Source organism: Eschrichtius robustus, chromosome 9 (genome assembly GCF_028021215.1).
Source record: "Eschrichtius robustus isolate mEscRob2 chromosome 9, mEscRob2.pri, whole genome shotgun sequence".
Classification (NCBI taxonomy): Eukaryota; Metazoa; Chordata; class Mammalia; order Artiodactyla; family Eschrichtiidae; genus Eschrichtius; species Eschrichtius robustus.
This window is the reverse complement of record NC_090832.1, coordinates 50,982,126-51,001,366: the sequence shown is the minus strand read 5'-3', so window position 1 is coordinate 51,001,366 and position 19,241 is coordinate 50,982,126. Positions and strand designations below refer to the sequence as shown.

The 19,241-nt window shown below is 42.1% G+C and overlaps 1 pseudogene; it reads left to right on the top strand.

Annotated features, from left to right (window-relative positions):
* LOC137769546 (coiled-coil domain-containing protein 162-like) overlaps nt 1-17,063 on the top strand; it is a 43,325-nt pseudogene extending 26,262 nt beyond the window's left edge.
* Nucleotides 17,064-19,241: the final 2,178 nt, after the last annotated feature.

Sequence of the window (19,241 nt, the reverse complement as noted above, 5' to 3'; positions counted from 1 at the left end):
TGGAAAATCTGCTTTAAGGAAAATTGAAACCAAAGCACATATCAATAGTGGTTTGGAAGCATTTACTTACTGTTTCCGAAAGTCTTTATTTACTCTGATCTGTCACACTATTCTTAATTGAAATCAAGGAAGCAGTGGCCAGCAGGAGCTCTGTTCTACCAGAAATTTTAAAGAACGATGGATGATGAAGTGGTTTAGAGACTGCTTGGGAAGCTGAAAATACAGAAAGGAAACTTATATCCTACCTTACTGTGTTTGGGACGTTCACAGGAAGCTATGCAAAGTAAAAAAGAGTGTTTGAACATCAAACTAATGGCAGAACAAGAAGTGGTTTTATTTTGTCAATAGCTATTGGCTCTAAGGCAGGCCCTGGCCAGGGCTCAGGCAGACAACGTGAGGATATGCAAGCAGCAGGAGAGCCAGGTGTCTGAGCTCAGAACCTCTCTTCCTCCCTCTCTTTGAACACGCTCTGGCGACGTGGCACTGAGTTGCCTGTAGCAGTCACCAGAGGAACACAGTGTGAAGCCAAGCAGACGGCACTACCGGTGAAAGATGGCCCGGACCCTGGCTTTCCTTCTGCCTTCTTTCCAGCCCAGAAACCAGGGGTAGTGGCCAAAAGGCTTTTGATCTTATTCATATTTGGCTAAGATGGTGAAATATAGCTCATAACTAAGAGTGTTCTGTGTGTTTCTCTGAGGATCTTTTTACCCAGAGGGCATCTTGGGGTCTGGGTCTCTGCCTCTAACACATTCCTTTCACGCTCCAAGCATGTTTTCCATGAGTGTGGCCCAGCCATCAGCATTATGCCCCAAGCAGAGAGTCTTGGTTCCTTTCCTGATGACCCACACTAAGTCTTTTTTTTTTTTTTTTTTTTTTAATTTAATTTATTTTTGGCTGTGTTGGGTCTTCGTTTCTGTGCAAGGGCTTTCTGTAGTTGCGGCAAGCGGGGGCCACTCTTCATCGCGGTGCGCGGGCCTCTCACTATCGCGGCCTCTCGTTGCAGAGCACAGGCTCCAGACGCGCAGGCTCAGTAGTTGTGGCTCACGGGCCCAGTTGCTCCGCGGCATGTGGGATCTTCCCAGACCAGGGCTCGAACCCGTGTCCCCTGCATTGGCAGGCAGATTCTCAACCACTGCGCCACCAGGGAAGCCCAACACACTAAGTCTTAATTTCAGAAGTTACTGCTGCTCTATAGGGACTGGCACCAAAATAAAGGCTTTTTAAGTCTAAGCTCTTAATAACCGTGCCAACCCTCTGAGCATGAATGAAACAGAGACCCTAGGTTTAGAGAGAGAACAGCTGAGTTTAAATAACAGCCTGGGAAAGCTGGGCATATTTTAAAACATAAAATATAATTTGTTCCTTTTGGACCCTAATTCCTCCATTATTGTGTGCCAGTGAGTTATGATGTATAATTATATAAAGTCACCCTACAAATATTAATCATTATTAATATTATAATTAAGGATCGACCTTCTAGTGACTGTTGATTAGAAAAATTTCAGAACAGAACCAATTATTACTACTTTTTTCCTTTTCCAACCATCTGGAATCTGGCTTCCCCAGGGCTATTTTGGAAGTCGAAACAGAGACAAGATTAGCACCTCCCTTCCCCACTCACTGTACGTATTGCATCACCCTGTCTCTCCAGGTTCAGCCCTTCCATTGCTATTGCGTGATAAAGGTGCAGTGACAGGGCAAATGTAGTTTGTGGTAGATATGACTATTTGGTCTTGCTACTGGCTGGCACAGGACAGGATAGAGCAGCTGGGCTGTGGTACCCTGAGCCCAAGAATACTTCACACAGTTCTGCCCCTGGGCGCTAATGGAGGGGACAGTTGTGTTGGCCAACCTCTCATCCCCTGCCCTCTGCTGAGAAGAAAGACTCTGTGCCTTTCTTGTTTCCTTTGGCCTTTTCCTGCCATAGGCGCAATTGCTGAAAGAATTAGAACACAGAGTGACCCAGGAAGTTCTCCACCAGCAGCAGCTGGATTTAATGAAAACCTCCAGCATGGAGAAGCTTTTGGAGGATGTGGAGCAAAAGGAACAGCACCTGCAGCTCCTTACTGAAGAAGCCAAGAGGGCTTCTAAACTGGGCCAGCTCCAGCAGAAGAAAATTCAGAGAGAACTCCGACAGGTAACTCCAGTGAGAGGTAGTAAATCAGGGTGTACCAGCCACAGCTGTTTCTTTCTTCCCCTGTCTTTTCCATGCCTCCACAGCGGTGTTCCTCACCTTTGTCATTCCCAGGAACAGCAGGGAAATGGAAATATCTATACCTGGGTGATTGTTCAGGCTGCTTGTGACGAAAGATGATGGCTTGACGGCCATGAGGCCCAGAATCTTGGCATCTTTGTAAGCCACTTGAAAAACATATTTCTACCTGGCTCTAATCTTTGAACTAGGAGGGATCTTTTGGAAAATCCCGACGAGTAATCTGGAAAAGCAGCAAGTATTATGGAAGCTATTATAAGGGAATTTTATTCATGGTGTTTCTGGAACTGCAGAAATAAAAAAGGAAAGGCAAAGTGGTTTCCAGACCCAATATGTTCTTCTTAAATATACCCCACAGCACAAAAAAAAAAAAAAAAAAAAAAAGGAGGAAATTATATAGTGTACATGCGGACTATTGCAAGTCCCAACAAAGGAGACCACAGAATGAAATTCAACACAAAGGGAAAAAAAAAACAAAAAAAAAACCCCAGCACCTTCTGGGGTAGGTGCTTCACACATATTCATTGAATGTATAAGTCAGTTAATTCACCAGAGATATTAGGAAACAGAAATCAGAAGTTTAAATTAAATGATTGGCCAAGTGTTTCAAGTGCTCAAGGAGATCAGTAAGGAGAATTTTACAAAACTAAATGACAAAAAAAGGATAACAAATGTATCCTCTCACAGTTCAGGAGGCCAGAGTTGAAATCAAGGTGTGGGTCCCTCCAGGAGGCTCTGGCAGGACCTGTTCCATGGCTCTCCTAGCTGCTGGGGGCTGCCTGCCGTCCCCCGCGTCCCTCCGCGTGCAGCTACAGCTCCCCAGTCCTGGCCGCCTTCCCTCTGTCTGTCTCTCTCTCTGTGTTTGTACTTGCTTCATTTTTTGTAAGGTCATCAACATTGGATTTAGGGCCCACCCTGTAATCCAGTATGACTTCATCTTAACTTAATCACATCTACAAAGACTCTATTTCTAAATAAAGTCACATTTTGAGGTTCCAGGTGGACACTTTGTGGGGGACACTATTCAACTCATTACACTATTACTTTTTTTTAATAATTAAAAACAATTAGGAGATGATAAAAATAAATTAAAAGAGAAAAAATGCCTGTGATCTATGCAGATGAGGCATGCTTTGGACCTAGCAACTCTCTGGCCAGGGGACTCTGGGTAAGGGGTGCAAGGGAGAGCAAACACAAAGTTAGCCTCTGGTTGTGGGCGTTGTGTCAGGCCTGGAGACAGTGCTCAGAGCATTCCCTGCACATGATGAGTTGAACTCAGCATAGGGATCTGGGAGAGAGATCATGTCTTTGCTTGAAGCCATCCTGGGGCTCCCACAGGTTCTTGGGGTAGATGCATGGCTTGGCCTACAAGGTGAACTGGTTCCTCCCCCCTCCCCACTTCCCCTCTAATAAAATAAACATAAAAGATATGACTTTTGTGAGTAAACTTCTGGCTATTGTAAGGTAATAAAGGGTTCCAAGGGCTGCCTCTGTCCCTCTCTGATTAAGTTCTTGGCCTTCCTGGAGCTCCTGATTTTCAGAAGGCTGAGTTCAGCCTGACCAGGATTTCATGAAGACTTGTATTCCTGGGGTAGCCTGGGACCCACACTCTCCCTAGGAATCCCGCCTAACCCACCCCTCACAGTGAACTGACGAAAGTGTGTACCAAGAAGCATCTCTGCTTCCCAAGCACTTTTCCCCTGAGATGAGAAGCCGGCTTGCCCACGAGCGTAGCGTGGAGCTGGACACTTTCCAGTGGGTGGAAGAGGTACAAAGTCAGCTTAATGACACTGAGAGATCCTCCGCCCAGAGGAGCTCACCAGGCGGTAAGGATACCCTTTCTCTCTCTAAGCTCTCAGGGTCCAGGGTCGGGATTGAAGGAGGGCCCCAGGGACTAACGATAACAAACCAGCGGTTATTGAGTGGGTGCTCTGTGTTTGTTGAATGAATGAATAAACCTTCATCCTCAATTGCAGTCAGAACTTTCTAGTTCAGTCCACTTTGGAGTACCGATAGGCTATACTAAAAAGTTTCAATCATAAAAACTGGTTCCAGTCGAAATATGTCACCTAAAGAACATTGTGTAGTTCACTAGATTTTGAAGCATCTTAACACCTTGGTCCTATAGAGGAGTAGAATTTGCCACCCTTATGTGTCTCTTTGGCATATTGTTTTAAGCTGGTTATTTTTGAGAAAAAGCAGACATCGGAAAGAAGTTGCCCTTTTGTAAAAAATGTTTACGGTTGTAAGGGTGTCTCCCTCTTCAGTACGAGGAAGAGGAGGATGACCAAATCTCTAGAAATTTGTCTATGGAAAAGACAAATCTGTGTAACAGTCTTACCCTTGTTTATTGTGCTTTTCCTGGTAACCTCCCATAGCTGACTTTCCCCCATCCTCATTATCCTCTTCTGTCTTTAGCTGAGGATGGTATTTAAGTTGAGAGCTTCAGTAACGTTGGCAAGTAACTCAGTTTTCCTCAGTCTCTCCCGTGTATACATGTTATTAAACTTTTGTCTGATTTTCTCCTGTTAATCAATCTCATGTCAGTTCAATTCTTAGATCAGCCAGAAGAACCTAGAAGGGTAGAGGAAAATTTCTTCCTCCCCGATAGGATGTTAATGACCACATTTCTCAGATGTTATTCATAAAGTACATCATGATTCTTGGGTCCTAGGGGCTTGAGGAGTATTATGGAAATGGCAATCAAAACAGCACTCTGGACAATGCAGCTAGCAAATAGCAATGGAACAGAGGCCAGACCCCGGGATGTCTCTAAACTAACTTCTTCCCCTATAAGATGAGGACTAAATAAATTCCAAGTTCTCTTCTAGATCTATCAAAAATATTACCCAATCAGTAGCCACGATCAGCCTATTGTTAAGCTCAGCCAAGCTCCTCCTTTCTGTTCCATAGCATAGCTGGTGGTTGAGGGTATGGACTTCGGGGTAAGACAGCCAAGGTTCAAATCCTTCCTCTGTCACTACTAGCTGTGTGACCTTGGACAGGTTAATTCACCTCTCTGAAAAATACCCACCTCAAAGGTGTATTCTGAGGACTCTATGAAACAATGTGTGTCTGCCACAGAGTGTAGTAGCACTAGGTCATTGTGCAAATGTTAGCTATTACACTTTCATATATGTGTGTCCTCCTTTATGTGTTTCCTTTTGGCTACTTACAGTGTGAATGATGTAAGAAAACAGTCTGTCAGAAGCAGAAAGATTATTTTCAAAGGTCAAGATAGTTTGGGTTTTCTAAGAACAAGGCTGGGCTTGTTGGTAAAGCCCAAGGGTGCTCCTGCCTGCCGGTGCCTGCTGCCTGGGCACTGACTGCGGGGCTGGCGTCCCCCACCCCAGCCCAGGTCCAGAGAGGAAGCATATCAAGAGCGCCCAAGGGCCCTATTTTGACCACCCACCCTGAGTGGTTCTGTACCTTGCACTCTCCTCTCCACCCTCCCTGGGGTTTTTTGTTTCTCCCTTTCCCCTTTGCCTCCAGCCCAGCCAAGCATCTTTTAAATTCCTTTCCGAGTTAACATGTCCTCTCAAACTGCCATCTGTGTCCTCTAAGACCTGCACATTTACAGAGAAGGACCAGAGTGGGGCAGGAGGCAGGTGGGGAGAACCCTAATTCCCAGGATTGGGGACACGGCAGGAGTAAAAGAGAAGCCTCTCTTTCAGGAAGCAGAGGTAGAAGTTACTCCCAAGTCTCAGCCCCCATCTGTCCCCTTCTGCAGCGACGGGAGGCGGTTTGCTTAGGACCTTCTACATGTTGTCTACTGAAGAAAAATGCACAACCTAAAAGCTGCAAGTTAAGTTTTATTTGGGGAGCTTACTAAGGACTGTAGCCCAGGAGACAGCCTCTCAGATAGCTCTGAGGAACTGCTCTGAAGAGGTAGAGAAGGATCCAGGATATAGAGGAGTTTTGCTGAAAAACAAACCATGTAGTTGAACATCATAAGATTACTGCTAATCACAAAAAAAAGTTAATGATTTTCGTGCTTTTCTATGTATGGGAAGATGCAAGAGTCTGGGCTCACTGAAATTATTCCCTAGATATGCATCTTAACCATCTAGGGCCAGCTTCCAGAGCACAGAAAGTTTCCTGTTTTTCTCCATCCTAAATTCCCCTCAGGGCACACTGAGGGGCGTAGGACTGCAGTAGCTGATGGCTTGATGGCAGGCAACATTCTTCATTTACTGGAATGGCAGGCAACATTCTTCATTTACTGGAATGGCAGGCAACATTCCCTTTCCACAGTGTAGATTCATCAGAGGTCATACCTGTCTAAATTTAGTACCAAGCACTGCAAGAGGAGAGCCAGATATTACCTATACTATTGGTGCTAAAAGGTAAAAGTCAGCCATTACCACTCCTTTCTCAGATGTCTAGCCAGAAGCGTGAGGTGACCCAGGTCTGTCTCCTTTCTGTAGAGGTGGTCACAGCAGCCTCCCTGCCTCCCAGCAGAAGCAGAATTAAGGGGCAAGTTCTCTTTACTTAGCATTAACATGGATTCCCCTTAGGATCTTGTAACTCCTGAGAAATTACAATTTGTTCTAGTGCAGTTACTCTCAAAATGCTTAAGGAAAAAAATGAAATCAACTGGCTCACAAAACTGAAATGCTCAGAGATGGATTGGCTTAAGCTGGCTTGATGGAGATTCGTTTTTATTTTTTGAATTTTTATTGATTTACAATGTTGTGTTAGTTTTCTGGTGTACAGCAAGTTCATTCAGAGATATATATATATATATATATATACATATGTGTATATATATATATATACACATATGTGTATATATATATATATACACACATGTGTATATATATATATATATATACACATATGTGTATATATATATATTCTTTTTCATATTCTTTTGCATTAGTTTATTACAAGATATTGAATCTTGTTCCCTGTGCTATACAGTAGGACTTCGTTGTTTATCTATTTTATATACAGTAGTTAGTATCTACTAATCTCAAACTCCTAATTTACCCCTTCCCCCCAACCTTTCCCCTCTGCTAACCAGAAATTTGTTTTCTACAACTGTGGGTCTATTTCTGGTTTGTAAAGAAGTTCATTTGTATCATATTTTAGATTCCATATATAAGTGATATCATATTTGTCTTTCTCTGTCTGACCTACTTCACTTAGTATGACAATCTCTAGGTCCATCCACGTTGCTGCAAATGGCTTTATTTCATCCTTTTTTAATAACTGAGTAGTATTTCATTGTGTATGTGTGTGTGTGTGCGTGTATATATATATATATATATATATATATATATATAATCTCACATCTTCTTTATCCATTCATCTGTTGATGGGCATTTAGGTTGCTTCCACGTCTTCTCTATTGTAAATAGTGCTGCTATGAACGTTGGGGTGCATGTGTCTTTTCAAATTATAGTTTTCTCTGGGTATATGCCCAGGAGTGGGATTGCTGGATCATATGGCAACTATTTTTTAGCTTTTTAAGGATCTTCCATACTGTTTTCCATACTGGCTGTACCAATTTACATTCCTACCAACAGTGTAGGAGGGCTCCCTTTTCTCCACACGCTCTCCAGCATTTATTATTTGTAGACTTTTTGATGGTGGCCATTCTGACTGGTGTGAGGTGATACCTCACTGTAGTTTTGATTTGCATTTTTCTAATAATTGGCCATGTTGAGTATCTTTTCATGTGCCTGCTGGCCATCTGTACATCTTCTTTGGAGAAATGTCTATTTAAGTCTTCTGTCCACTTTTTGATTGGGTTGGTTTTTTGTTATTGAGTTGTATGAGCTGTTTGTACATTTTGGAAATTAAGCCCTTGTCAATCACATCGTTTACAAATATTTTCTCCCAGTCTGTAGGTTGTCTTTTTGTTTTGTTTATGGTTTCCTTTGCTGTGCAAAAGCTTAAAGTTTGATTAGGTCCCATTTGTTTATTTTTGCTTTTATTTCTATTGCCTTGGGAGTCTGACCTAAGAAAACATTGCTACAATTTATGTCAGAGAATGTTTGGCTATGTTCTCTTCTAGGAGTTTTATGGTGTCATGTCTTATACTTAAGTCTTTAAGCCGTTTTGAGTTTATTTTTGTGTATGGTGTGAGGGAGTGTTCTAATAACTTCACTGATTTACATGTAGCTGCCCAGCTCTCCCACCACTTGCTGAAAAGACTGTCTTTTCTCCATTGTATATTCTTGCCTCCTTTGTCAAAGATTAATTGATCATAGATGTGTGGGTTTATTTCTGGGCTCTCTATTCCATTCCATTGATCCATATGGGCGCGATCAAGGTTTGAACTATTTCTTGAGGACTGATTTCTCTCTGCATCTCTGGGCCCTGAGCAGGCTGGGACCAGGCGGGAAGTGGAGCCCTTGGGAAGCAAGATGGCTGCCACCCCTGTAGCTTCCATCCTCTGTTCAAGCTCGCATGGCAAGAGTGGGGTGTGGAGAGGGGACAGTTAAAAAGAATCGAGCTCTGACTGGGCTGACTCAGGTCATGTGACCAATTTTGAACAGATCACTGAAGCCAGAGACTGAGATGCCTGGTGGGCTTAGGCCTGGCTCACATGTTCTCCCCTGGAGCCAAGGGTAGGGTCAGCTCACTCTCTCCTCCTCTTCACAGCAGCTATTTTATCTTATTTTATTTCACTTATTTTTAATTGAAGTATAGTTGATTTACAGTATCATATTAGATTCAGGTGTACAACATAGTGATTCAATATGTTTATAGATTATATTCTATTTAAAGTTATTATAATGCAGCAACTATTTTAAATCTTCCTGGTCTCTTCAGACTTTCAGACACTGTCCTCCTCCCCTATCAGATGGGAACTCCCTCTACTTCTTGTCCCCAGCCTACCTACATCTATACTCAGCTGCTTCTCCTTCCCTCCTGTTAAAATGGAAAAGGTCCCCCCTTTCTTCCTTGGGACAATTGCTGTGAACAGCATCCCATGGGCTTCTGTCTTCTCAGGGGCCTTGAGCTAATCTTTATCTGCTTCCTCTCTATACACTCATATTTCCCACACATCTATCCTTCTGATCTTGTAACCAACAATGACTTGTTGAGCATGTATGTGCCATCATCATAAAATCCACCATAAAATAAAGTTAATATCTGACCAGTTGAGCCAGAAATCTGAGAGCTATTCTTCCTCACTCTGTAAATCTAATTAATTACTAAGTCCTATTAATGTGAGTATCTCAGTCTGTCCACTTCTACCCACAGGTCCAAGTAACCCATCATCTCTTTCTCTTTCACTTGGTCATGGACCCTCAGGCAAAAGACTCCATCCAAGTTTTGACATCTTCACTCAAAACTGATGAAGCTGGATCAGAGGCCCATTTTAAGCTCTAAAATTTTATGAATTAAATCTAGGCCTGTACATTGTAACCAGAGATACAATTTAACATTTTTCACATTATAGGCCTTATATCCCAGGCTCACTACTCCCTAAGTTCTGCTTCCACATCATCCAGAGACACCCAGCAACACCTTTTAAAAAGACTCACCTCATGGGCAGTAAAATAACAAGAAGGATTCAAAGGCCAAAGACTGTAAGTAATGATAAATTTGATTATGTATATGAAACAATGAAAAATGTAAATATGAAATTATGGATTTAGGGTCACTTCAAACTTACATTAAAAAAATTGTGTATCAGGACCTTATCTTAGTGGTTGGGTCTTAGAAAATAAAATTCTGGATTTCTCACAAAGGGAATTTGTCCATGAATTGTTGCTGAATCAGTGTGTTTATGCGGGAAGGAGGGTCTAGGGCTTCCTACTCTGCCATCTTGATGACATCACTCCTCAGTAATAAAATTCTGATGTTGAAACAATTAAGTCCAAAAGCACTTACTCAATTACAATTCAGTAAATGGGTATGAAAGTCAGTACCAACACCTTGCTGTGTTCTGTCTCTGAATGTTTTTTTTGATCATCTACAATAATTAACTAGCAGCATCAGAGCCTTTATCTGAGTTCCTCGGCAGAGCAGAAATAAAGAATTTCAGAAGTCATCTTAAAACACGTGAGAAATCTACCCTCCAAAGAAATTCTTGGAATACAGATTAGTTTGAAGTATAGCACATATTTGAAGAATTTTTTTTTAAATATTTCAGCTCTTAGCTTATGTAAAACACTATTTGCATCCTCTTCCACTGCCCTCTCTGTACTACTTTAATAAGTATTACACTCTTTGCTCCACTGTTTTTCAGAATCCCCTCCAGAGGTTTATATATCTAATCAACACATTTAAGAATTCCTCCCCTCTTACCTTGAGAAAAATTAAGAGGAAGAAATATAATCATTTTGTCAGAGAAAATATGCCATCCTAAGGCCTGTTTTGAAGCTGATGGTCTAGTTAGTGGACCAAAAGTTTGCTGCAGTATTTCTAGACACACAGTTAAGGGGAGACACACAGAGAGGGAAGAAGCAGGTCAGGAACATACCCAATTGAGATCCTTGACCAAGTAGGGCCATATTATCAATGCCCACCTTTTGCTTGACCCACCAATCTCTGTGCAGTCATCTTTCAGCAAAAGGTGAAGTTCTACTGTATGTCTATTTGTTTCTGCAAAGCCCTTTCCAAAAGGAAGCAACATTCTGTTGATTTGTATGGGACCACAAGGGCTTTTAAGATTCACTCCATCCCCATTTCACTCCCCAAAGCAAATGTTCCTGCAGTGGGGCAGGTTGCTGATCACAACTCTTATGGTTGCGAAAGCTGCTAAGTAGTTTAAGTACATTAGTGGACATCCACTAGGTTTTAGAGATTTACAAGGGTGATGGTCTAAGACTAATTGTTGGCCACATTACCCTACTAAATAAACTCTAATAAATAAGGAAGTGTCTTGTGGGCCCATTGGCTTGCGTACAGTATAGAGACCCCAAGCAAAAAGGCTGAGGTCCAGGAAAGCCACAAAATTAGTTGGGGCCTCTTCAAATCTATCTAAGGTCTGACTTCTTAAATAAGGCCTATGAGACAAGTCAGATAAATACAGATTGAGAGGAGTTTATACATGGCTGAGATATAAGAACACCAATGATTTTCTTTTAAAAAGTAACACTGCACTAACACAAATGATAAAATATTAAAGAATTTATTGATTACTCCAAATATGGAATATCTTTCCTTCCTTAGCTGGAAAAGGCTTTCCATTGATGGATTCATTCCTGACCCTTTATAACAAGAGGCAAAATATGTACAAGAAGGCACACTAAATGGCCTAGCCCAGACTGAACCAATGACCTTGGTCTCATTAACAACAGTGACTTGTAATGATGCTATAACAAGAATTATTCACCATCTTTTTTAAAGGCTCCAGTATCTACTTAATATTTATATTGCAGGTACCTATTAAACACAAGAAAAGAATTGACCATGTCTTCCTACCCAATGTGGCAGAAAATGTTCAACTTTCAGCTTTTCAAGTTAAGATGGCTCCATCCAGAATCCCATTCAGACCTGACTGGTAATCATATATCCTTTTTCCAAGTTTTATTTCTATGAGCATTTGAATGAATAAAAATGATTCTAAATTCCATTAAGCCTTTTATCTAAATTTTACTATCTGTATTGTGAAGATAGCATGGAAGGACTGAGATGACTACATGTTGTTGTCCCAGACGAAGTAGGGTTTGGCCCTAAATTTTAAAACATAAGAGCTGATTTGCGTTTCTACAACCTAGGCCTTGCCTCTGGTCAACGAGCAGCCTCTTAATATGGGTTCTAGAGTTACTGATTAGGTGAGAGAGCCAGGAGAGAGGGCATTGCTACCAGACAGTATTTACTAACAAGTGAAAAACCAGGACAGAGATTAATCCAAAGAAACTTCAAAGCACTTATTTCTGCTTGTTTCACTTAAGAACACGATTCTCTATTAACAGTCTTTTTGTTCTCCCTATAAATGGCAAGACCCTCTTCAGACTTTTGTGAAGTCCTAATCCAAGTCTTTTTGTTCAGACAGGAAATTTTATCTTGGGTAAAGGAATAAATAAATAGATGAATGGAACAGAAGAGACAAGAGAAACATATTTACATACATAAATTTATATATGATACATGTAGCTTTTCAAATTAAGGAAAAGGTTGGGTCTATTTGAATTAGATTAAATCATCACCTTACACTATACACAATGAATGCCAAATGGATTAAATATCTACATGCACACACACATGCATATGCACAGACATACAAACTTATTTCTGAAATAGGACATAAAAAACAAAAGGAAGATTAATGACTTTGACATCAAAACTAAAAATTCAACATGATATGACCAGGTATGATACCACTTACGATTTATGACCTCTCAGCTCCAAATTCATCCTTCACTGTCTTCTATGAAATAATGAATCTGGACCCTGTAAACATTTCTTCTTTGCCACCTGGCAAGATGTTAAGCTTTGTCAGTAGAGGGTGCTGGAGGGACCCTGGAGAAGGAAGAAGGGTTTCTCTTCCAGGTTCTGGGGTCCTCCTCTAGGCAGGCTCCTGCAGTATGCATGGCTTCTGCAGCACCAGGTTCCTGTAGCACATGCAGCTTCTGCAATGCCCAACTCCAGTGGTGCATGCAATTCCCTGGTGGAGTGCCACTGGCATGGCACCTCCTATGAAGGGGCTTCTCCTGCCCCAGCACCCCTTTGGATGCTTCACAGCCTCAGTGAACTTCTCTGCCATTCAGCCTTGGCCACAGCCTCTCCCATGAGGTCTGGATGTCAGCCCAGGAGGGTAGTGGCGGCTCCCTGTATCTGATATTCCTATATTCTTTAGAACTCTATTGCTTACCAGCCAATCCTCCCATTACTTCAATCCCTTGTTAAATAATTCTTTATATTAAACTTTCCCTGTTTGATTTCCATGTGATTTCTGCCACCTAAATGGCCCACGACCAATATAGAACTGATACCAGTAACAGAGTGGTCCTAGGAGACAGACCCACAAAGATGGGATTTGGGGATTTGTTTGGTTACATCCTTGGGCTTGAACACAATGCCGAGCTCCTTGCTAAGGGGAAATGGAAGCCTGTGTGTAATCCTTTGCATACAGTGGAATGACAATTAAGCAAGCTACCACCTGTCATAGACTGTGATGAAGTACCTGCTGAAGCACTACCTTGGGAACCTAAAGTGCTCCTACATTGACTCTCATGGCAGTAACGATGACCATAAAGACTGTGGTGTGGGATGGAGTTTTGTTTTTTTTTTTTAATTTATTTATTTACTTTTGGCTGTGTTGGGTCGTCATTTCTGTGCAAGGGCTTTCCCTAGTTGTGGCAAGCGGGGGCCACTCTTCATTGCAGTGCGCGGGCCTCTCACTATCGTGGCCTCTCTTGTTGCGGAGCACAGGCTCCAGACGCGCAGGCTCAGTAGTTGTGGCTCACGGGCCTAGTTGCTCCGCGGCATGTGGGATCTTCCCAGACCAGGGCTCGAACCCGTGTCCCCTGCATTAGCAGGCAGATTCTCAACCACTGCGCCACCAGGGAAGCCCCCGGGATGGAGTTTTTTTAATGCACTTCAGCACTTAGGGAAGAAAATGACAAGCTCAGGTCCTTTAATTCCCAGCTCAAATCATGGCCCTGAGAACCAGAGAGCTTCGATAGTAGCCTTTTAAAATCTCTTATTTCTTGCAGTTAGGAGGATAATACTGCTAAAAGTCAAGTACAAATTTTAATTGTGCAAAATGCTAAATTACAAAGACAGTTGGATTTACAATCTTGTTGTTTCTCACTGCTGTTGAAATGGGCTCTCTCATTTCAGTGGTGATGATGCACTTCCAGAGTAGCAGAAGCCAACTTGCCAAGACAAGGTAGGACATCTAGCATAAAGGGCAGCAGGGACATATGAGGAGTCAAAATGCCTTGGCACACAGAGATCTTTGGTGGTTGATGCATCTCCATGAATGAAATCCTATGGGCAGCCAACTATTGATAGAATATTGCTTGATCTACACAGGAAAAACTCTGGTAGCCAAAACCTGACTTGAGTAGGCACAATGAAGAGTTACAGCCTCTCATCCAGATTCCAGGCCTAAGTCAATTCACAGACCAGGGCCCCTTAACTACAGGAGGTTAGATCCCCTTGAAGGTACATACCATAAATCTTCCTCCATTTTCCTAGGGATCTATAATTATTTGCTAGAGTGACTGTTCATGAGAGGAAAAAAAAAAAAAATGTAGACCATTTGGCATTTACTAGGTACTACCTCTAAATTAATTCTACCTCTACATTAATTCTACCTCTACATTAATTCTAATTCCTGGGAGCCCAAAACACCACTGTGGCTCACCAGTCAAAATGAGGCTTACAGTGAGGTGATAGAAGCTTAGCTCAGGTCCAAATTACAGTAGACCCAGTTGGCCCAGTGTGGTTATTTCCCTACTTCCTGAATGTATATAATTGGAATAGACATAATTAGCAACTGAAAGGATTCGAATATTGTTCTCTGACCCATTAGTTAAAGGCTCATTATTGTAGGAAGGGATAATGAAAAGCCCCTGGAACTTCCCCCTTCTGTCAAGAAACTAGAAGCAGTAACTGGGGAAATTGCAGAGATTAATGCCATCATCAAAGACTTGAAAGTGAGGGTGGTGATACCTTTTAACATCACCACTTAACACACCACTTTGGCCTGTGCAGAAAACAGATGGATCTTAGAAAATGACTAGGGACTATCAGGTTCACGCCTTAATCAGGTAGTGATTCCAACTGCAGCTGCTATCCCAGATGCAGTATCTTTGCTGGGGCAAATGAGTATGCCCTTGGCACTTGTTATGATGTTATAATGCCTTTTGCTCCATATCAAATTGCAAGGACACACCTTAACCAGGTAGTGATTCCAACTGCAGCTGCTATCCCAGATGCAGTATCTTTTTTTTTAAACATCTTTATTGGAGAATAATTGCTTTACAATGGTGTGTTAGTTTCTGCTTTATAACAAAGTGAATCAGTTATACATATACATATGTTCCCATATCTCTTCCCTCTTGCATCTCCCTCCCTCCTGCCCTCCCTATCCCACACCTCTAGGTGGTCACAAAACACAGAGCTGATTTCCCTGTGCTATGCGGTTGCTTCCCACTAGCTATCTATTTTACGTTTGGTAGTGTATATATGTCCATGCCACTCTCTCACTTTGTCACATCTTACCCTTCCCCCTCCCCATATCCTCAAGTCCATTCTCTAGTAGGTCTGTGTCTTTATTCCCGTCTTGCCACTAGGTTCTTCATGACTTTTTTTTTTTCCCTTAGATTCCACAGTGTTAGCATACTGTATTTGTTTTTCTTTCTGACTTACTTCACTCTGTATGACAGACTCTAGGTCCATCCACCTCACTACAAATAACTCCATTTCGTTTCTTTTTATGGCTGAGTAATATTCCATTGTATATATGTGCCACATCTTCTTTATCCATTCATCCGATGATGGACACTTAGGTTGCTTCCATATCCTGGCTGTTATAAATAGAGCTGCAATGAACATTTTGGTACATGACTCTTTTTGAATTATGGTTTTCTCAGGGTATATGCCCAGTAGTGGGATTGCTGGGTCATATGGTAGTAATATTTTTAGTTTTTTAAGGAACCTCCATACTGTTCTCCATAGTGGCTGTATCAATTTACATTCCCACCAACAGTGCAAGAGTGTTCCCTTTTCTCCACACCTTCTCCAGCATTTATTGTTTCTAGATTTTTTGATGATGGCCATTCTGACCGGTGAGAGATGATATCTCATTGTAGTTTTGATTTGCATTTCTCTAATGATTAATGATGTTGAGCATTCTTTCATGTGTTTGTTGGCAATCTGTATATCTTCTTTGGAGAAATGTCTATTTAGGTCTTCTGCCCATTTTTGGATTGGGTTGTTTGTTTTTTTGTTATTGAGCTGCATGAGCTGCTTACATTAATCTTGGAGATAAATCCTTTGTCAGTTGCTTCATTTGCAAATATTTTCTCCCATTCTCAGGGTTGTCTTTTGGTCTTGTTTATGGTTTCCTTTGCTGTGCAAAAGCTTTTAAGTTTCATTAGGTCCCATTTGTTTATTTTTGTTTTTATTTCCATTTCTCTAGGAGCTGGGTCAAAAAGGATCTTGCTGTGATTCCAGATGCAGTATCTTTACTGGGGCAAATGAGTATGCCCTTGGCACTTGTTATGCTGTTATAATGCCTTTTGCTCCATATCAAATTGCAAGGAACACAAGAGGCAGTTTGCTTTTACCTGGAAGGGCCATAATATACCTTCAAATTCTTGCCTCAAGGCTTCGTCAGTTCTCCTGCTCTGTCATGATATAGTTCATAGAGACCTAGAGCATCATGATATTCCACAAACATCACACTGATCCACTACACTGACAAAATTACGCTGATTGGATACGATGAGCAGGAAGTATTAAGTACTTAGGTGCCTTAGTAAGACTTGTAAGAACTAGAGGGTGAAAGATAAATCCTACAAAACTTAACTGCAACAAAGTTTCTGGGGGTTTAGAGCATGATGAACCCCCAAGATGAAAGACATATTGCTTCATCTCACAGTATGTTACCATGAAAAAAGAGGTATGGCGCTAAGTAGGCCTTTTTGGATTTTAAAGGCAAACATATACTATATTTGAGTGTGCTACTTCAACCAACCTAGAGAGTCACCCATAAGACTACCAATTTTGAGTAGGAAATCACTCAGGAAGGCCCTGTTATGAATTTGAGTTAAAGTATAAGCTGCTCTGCCATTTAGGTCCTATGATCCAACAGAGCCAATGATACTAAGTGTCCGGGAATATAGGGACACAGCATGGAGCTTCTGTCAAGCACCAGTAGGAGAATCACAGGGCAGACCCCTATGATTTTGGAGCAAATCTTTGCCCTCTTCAGAAGATAACTATTCTCCTTTTGCACCTTGGTAGAGACTGAATGTCTAACCAAGGGAGATTAGGTGATCATGTAGCCCGAGCTTCCCATCGTGATTTGGGTGTTGTAGGACCCACTTAGTCATAAACTTGAGCATGCACAGCAATCTATCATCAATGGAAATGGTATACAATAGACTTAGCTTGCTTGAGCTGGTCTGCAAGATAAAAATAGTGTTCTTGAACACGTGGCTCAGACTCAATACCAACTCCCATTGCCTCTTCTCTCTCAATCCATACCTCTGACCTGAGGTGCTCTAACAACTAGCTGGCCAAAAAAGAAAAAAAAAAAAAAAATCAAGCCTGCTTTATAGATAGGTCTGCATATGTTGGTTCCACCCAAAAGTGGACATATGTAGCACCAGGGGTGGACCTGAAGGACAATGGTGAAATAAAATCCTCCCTGTGAGCAGAACTTTGAGAGTACATTTGGTTGTCCATTATGTCTGAATGAGAGATGACCACAGCTACAGATCTATACTGATTCATGGGCTGATGCTTTGGTTATCCAAGGACTAGGAGGAAACAGGATTGAAAGTCTGGTGATAAGGAAGTCTGGGAAGAGGTATGTGGATGGACCTCTGAGAATGGTCACACACTGTGAAGATATTTGTGTCCCATGTCAATGTCCAGCAAAGGTCATCCACAGCAGAGGAGGCTCTTATTAATCCAGTGGACAAAAAATAATGTACTCTGTGGGTGTCAGTCAACCTCATTCCCCACCTACCCTACTGCTTGCTCACTGCGCCCATGAACAATATAGCATTGGTGGCAGGGCCAGAGGCTTTGAATGGGCTCAACAACATAGACGTCCCCTTCCTAAGGCTGGCATGCACTACTGACAAGTGCCTAATCTGTCAAGAGCTGAGACCAATACTAAGGCCACAGTACGGCACCAACCCCATGGGTGATAGTCATCCACCTGGTGGCAGTTTGATTACATTGGACCCCTTCTATCATAGATGGGGCAGAGATTCAACTTCACTAAAATAGACATGGATTCTGGACATGGATTGCCTTCCTGTCCATAATGCTTCTTTCAGCATTACCAGCTGACCCGTGTCATATACTCATAGAATGCCTTACCCACCATCATGGCATTTCCTATAGCATTTCTTCTAACCAAGGAAACAACTTCACAATAAAGGAAATGCTGCAGTGAGCTCATGAAATTAACATACCCCAACACCCAGAAGTGGCTGGTCTAATTGAAAGGTGCAACAGCTCACCGAGTATTCATGCGTAACAGTTGGGAGACACCACCCTGCAAGGATGGAATTCTGTCTTAAAGGTAGCATCTGGCTTGAGATGGAGTATATGGGTCCAAGATCAAGGGGTGGCAAAGGGAGTGGCTCCTCTCACGATTATACTTCTCATCCCAGCAATCTCGAACTGGGCTGGTTTGGAGGTCTTAGTTTCCAAGGGATGCTTCAACTAGGGACACAACAATGGGCCTACTGATCTAAGATGAGACTGCCGCTTGGCCAGGATTCTTTTGCCACGAAACCAACAGGCAGCAAAAGGTTTTACTACACTGGCTGGAATGATCAATTCTGATCACCAAAGGGAGGTTGTATTGCTGGTACATAATTGAGGCAAGGACTATATCTGGAACACAGGGGATTCTCTGGGTACCGGAGAAACAGGAAAGGTTAATGAAAAATGACAGCGACCAAAACAGGTAGGACAATTAGAGGATTCAGAACCTTTGGTAATGAATATTTGGGTCACTCCACCAAGTGAAGAAACCTGACCAACTGAGGTTCTGACAAAGGGCAAAAGAAATATCGTATAGTGGAAGTTCATAAATTTAGAAACAAGGGCTTTGAATCTACCCCTTGTTGCCTGCTCCATCCATTATTATGGTGAAAATGGAGCTGGGCCATATGAATACTTCTTTTGCTAGGTGGCATGTTTTGTCAGTAGAAGGTACTGGAGGGACTTCTCTTCCTGGTTCTGGGTAGATTCTTACAGTGCCCAGCTCTAGCAGTGCATATAGCTTAGCAGTACAGTGTCACCTTACCCTGCACCCCCTGTTGGATGACTTCACAGACTGCCACTGGTGTAGTATCTCCTCATGGATAGCTTCCCTGGCACCATCGCCAAGGGATTTACAGCTCTCACAAGCTTCATCCCAAGA